Raw genomic sequence first — 4,811 nt, 5'->3', positions numbered from 1 at the left:
TGGAACTTAAAGCACCAAAACAGTACATCTGAAAAACTTGCAGCAGTGTCTCTTTCCAGAAATCATGACACAGTCACTCCAGATAATCCACAGCCCTCGTTCTGAACAGTTTCATGTAGAAATTACTTTCTTTCTGCCAAACTGCAACCACCAGCCATTTCACTGTGCAGAGAGAAGCGTGCATCTACTCGTGGACAAGAGGTCACAGTTCAGCTAAAAGCATGCTTTCTTCTGCCATACAGTGGGTGTAGTTTGGTTGATGATTTCTGGACAGAGACATTGCCGTTGAGTTTTTCAAATTTTTTATTTTTTTTTGGTTCTGTTTTGGACACAAGCAGAGTGTCATTTTGTTCCATTATATTGGAGAGAAGGCAGAAATCTCTGCAGCCGATCTCTCCAAAACTCTGCAACTCATGCCAGAAAATCTGGGTGTGATAAACTGCTGTCCTTTTAGTCTTCTACTGCAGTGGTTTTCAAATATTTTGTGGACAAGGCACATCAAAGGGCAAGCCAAAATCTCAAGGCACACCTGTATTCACATCTGTGCAAACTAGCCTCTGTAACCAACCTAACCAACAGAGGCAACAAGTACAAGCTAATCAAAGGCAGAGTTCCTGGAGTGCGGGTGGGAAAAAAAAAAAAAAAAAAAAGTAAATCAGGGTCTTGATGTGTCTCACTCTTAGGTTGTTTACACACCTACCTTGTTTGGTCCAGATGTTGTCCAGGTGTGAAACCTCCCCTGGACCACAGTCCAGAACAAAAAGTGGGCCTTGGTCCGGCAAGACAAGGTGGTCTCAGTTCTAGAGTAAGAACATTTTTTGGATGGTTCGGACTTTTGGACCAATTACAAGATATTACGACAGGATATCACCGAAACAAAATGAGCCGTGGGAGCAGATGGGGACAGGAGGAGAGCAGATGGTTGATGACATCTGGTCTGACAGCTTTATAAAGAGCCATCTGGGGAAAAAGAACTCATAAAAATGCATTTTCACTTTTTCAGTTGTTGTTTCACGTTGGTACTGCTGGTAGTAGTGCCATAATAATAATAATAATAATAATAATAATAATAATAATAATAATAATAATATGGTGACAATGAGGTTCAATCACTTTGGTGGAAGGTTTTTCAAGGAGTTTTTTAGGGTATGAATTTTGCATCCGTATTGGGAAATAAATGTTTTGAAAGTAATGATGTTGTAAATTAGAAAATAATTAACTTTTTGTATAGCTCTATATTGCGATTATAATGTAGGGTTGTCACAAAAAAAAAAAACACACGGCACTCCTGGACTTGTTTCACGTCCACCATTTGGATATCACTGTTCTACAATAATCATTTTGCATTACTCAATGTGTTGAGTAAATCAAGTTTAATCTACTGACTGATTGATAGATGGACTGTGACACTGTGTTTTACAGGAGCAGACAATGGCGGCCTCAGATGTCCTCTTCTTCACTTTGTGGATCTCCACGGTCTTCACTGCTGGACTTGGATGCCCCGAGCTCTGCACCTGCTCAGATAAATTCGGCCGACACTTTGCTGAATGCTCCTTCAAAGACTTAACTGAAGTCCCAGATGGTTTCCCTTCTAATGTCACAACTTTGAGTCTCTCCGCTAACAAGATCAGTTTGATACTGCTGGGAAGCTTCGACAATGTCACCCTGGTGACGTCGCTGTGGATGGCCCACAATGAGATCGTCTCCATCGAACAGGGCGCCCTCACGCCTTTGGTTCATCTGCGTAACTTTGACATCAGCCACAATAAGATTGTCGACTTTCCGTGGGAGGATCTGCAGAACCTCACAGACCTGCTGCTGTTGAAGATGAACCACAATGAGATGGTCCACCTGCCAAGGGACGCCTTCTCCACCCTCAAAGATCTAAGGTCCCTCCGACTCAACAATAACAAATTCGTGACCCTTGCTGAAGGGACGTTTGATGGTTTGGTGTCTCTGTCGCATTTACAGATTTATAAAAATCCTTTTGCATGCACCTGCTCCCTCGACTGGCTCAGAGAATGGATTTCAAAAGCCACCATCTCAGTCACTGACCAGAATTTGATCACCTGTGACTCTCCAGAGAAATTTAAAGGGAAAATGATCAGCCAACTGCCTGAATCAAAGTGCACGAGCACAAACGTCACAATACGTGCCAAGCCAAATATTCACAACACGACTCTCTACGAGGGCAGCACGCTGGTGTTGACTTGTGAATTCACAGGAAACCCAAAGCCGCTGGTCATGTGGAGCATTCACAGCAGAAGCCAGAAGCGAGAGTTGGCATTGTCATTCACAGAGGATGACTCGGCAGAATCAAACGAGGTCTCTTTACTGCCTCATAACCCTGTCAAAGTCTTTAATAACGGGACTCTTATCATTTCACGCATTAGGAAAGACGACGGAGGCAACTACAGCTGCTCGGCCACAAATGAATTTGGACGAGCTGAGGATTCGGTGTCGGTGACGGTGGTGGCTGTGCCAAAACCAACCCCCAAAAAACAAATCACCACAACACCAACTTACACGAAAACACTCCCGTATGTCCACCAAACAACTGGTAAAACATCTGACATCACGAACGCCGTACCCACTGTCCCGCCCACTGCAGAGACCAGATCCAAGTCTCCTGATGAGGCGACAAGACCTCCACCACGTGCAAGTAAATGTGGCTTGACGGCTAATACAAGATATGTTTCTAGCCACGTCTTTAACGGGAGCATGGATGATATCAAGCAGTACACGTTTGACTTTGGCGTCATTGCGTTAGGGGTGTCAGAAACAGAGGCAACAGTGCGACTCAACCCTCTTCTCATACCCAGAGAGAAGAGCACCAACCGGGCTGCTGACAACGCTGACACCACATCTGAGAGCCTTCAAACTGACAGTGAAGAGAATTCAGATGGTTCTGAAGAAGTCCATACGAATGGCTTGTATCTGTGTGTCACTGCTGACCACAAACACTCCGCTGTGCAGTGGTCGAGGATCAAAGAGGGCGTAAACACGTATCCGTTCAGCGGTTTACGTCCTGGCACCAACTACTCACTGTGTCTGACCTACAGACGGGAGGACTGCGAGGTCCAGGTGCTGTTCACCACCAGGAGGAGGGTCCCTAACCTGCTCATCATCATCTCAGTCAGCATCTGCCTCCTCACCGTGTCTACCGTGCCTCTCCTCGGCGCGACATGCTTCCATCTGGTGTACAAGTACCGCAGTAAAACCTACAAGCTGATTCTGAAGGCCAAAGATCAGTACCACATAGAGAGGAACCTCACCGCCAACTTCAATGCCCACGCGTCTCACACCGACTCTCAGAGGAAGATTAACGGCAGCCAGGTGGACGAGGAGGAGGGGGAGACAGAGACGGAGAGCGGAGATGGAGAGAAGGAGGCGGATACAGAAGAAAGTGTCATGACTGAGTCCTTCAGTTTGTCTCAGTGCAGGACGAATTTAGACAACTGTGAGGTAGGATCTGAGTACAGTGACAGGTTACCTTTAGGAGCTGAAGCAGTGAATATTATAAGCAACTACAAATATCCAAATCAGTAATTGCTGACTGTTTCTGACATTACATCGTCTGCAGTATACTTTTGCATTTAGTTAAAGTGTAAAACAGGATTTTTTTCAGTTTGTGCCAATGGTTTTAGGGTCCCATTAGACTTGCAAAGGCAGCACATAAATACTGCTTTGCTCCACAGTGATCTCACAGTGACTCAAAATACATTTGCTTGCTTAAAAACACACCCTAAGCTGCAAGATTCAGGACAGGTCACCTGTTTCCCAAACTGATGTTTAGTGAAAGCTGAATTAGGGCTGGTTTAGGCTGTGAGGCTACACCAGAGATTAACATGTTTCCTGTGTAGGGCTGCACGATTGATAGAAATATTATTGAAATCACAATATGGCCAACTGCAGCAATCACAGAGGATGCAAATTTTTGACAAAGGAGATCAAGTTCTGTAGTGCTGCAGAGATGCAAAGATGTTTTTTCAGTAAAATTAAAACTGCGATGCAAAAATGATCATTCCCACTAACTGTGAACCAATTACAATATCTGTCAAAATAATTGCAATATGATTATATTTTACCATATTGTGCAGCCCAAGTCCTGGATGATCCAACTCACAAGTGGACAGTTTTAAGTATTAAGTAAATCGATTGACCACTTATCAAATCTCACGTCTCTGCTCTATATGCAAAAAACACATAGCTAGATCATTTTTGTTTACAAAGACCAAATGCATTGTTGTTTATAACTGCAGGACCAACAGTAGTTTTTTTTTACACAAAGAGATACATAATTTAATGAACAACATGTGCTGAATTTACAAAAAGGACAAAATACTTAACAATTTGTCATAGATGGATTTTCACAAAGTTTATAAACTCTACCCTGAATCAACAGCTCACAAAATTGTGTAATCTTTAAGGAAGTCTGGTGATTTTTTTCTATGGGCAACAAAGAAGTTGCCTATATTGATTACTGTTTATTGTATTTGTAAAATTTGAAATGTTAAACATAAAAAAATGCTTTTGTGCACTTGAAAGCACTTGCTAAAAGTTTACTTTAAACAAGGCACAATTGATTGAGAGTTTGCTGTGGCCATTTTGCAAAGTTAATTAAGTTTCTCCTCACTCAATAACGTGATTTTTAAGGGAGTCCAGAGATATTGTGGTTACAAGTTTAGTGGTGAAATTAGCTGAAACAGACACAAACACTGGCTGCTTATCTTGGCAGGACAGAAAACCCAAACACACGATCTGGATTACAGTGATAAAAATGATGTCTGATCGAATCTCAATGCATATAC

At 42.8% G+C, this 4,811-nt stretch overlaps 1 pseudogene; it reads left to right on the top strand.

The window, feature by feature from the left end:
- Window positions 1-1,425: 1,425 nt before the first annotated feature.
- Window positions 1,426-4,386, top strand: LOC146332567 (immunoglobulin superfamily containing leucine-rich repeat protein 2 pseudogene; annotated as a pseudogene).
- Window positions 4,387-4,811: the final 425 nt, after the last annotated feature.

The sequence above is a fragment of the Lutjanus erythropterus genome, chromosome 1 (genome assembly GCF_056507025.1).
Source record: "Lutjanus erythropterus isolate fLutEry1 chromosome 1, fLutEry1.hap2, whole genome shotgun sequence".
Taxonomy (NCBI): Eukaryota; Metazoa; Chordata; class Actinopteri; order Lutjaniformes; family Lutjanidae; genus Lutjanus; species Lutjanus erythropterus.
This window is presented reverse-complemented; position numbering and strand designations above follow the sequence as displayed.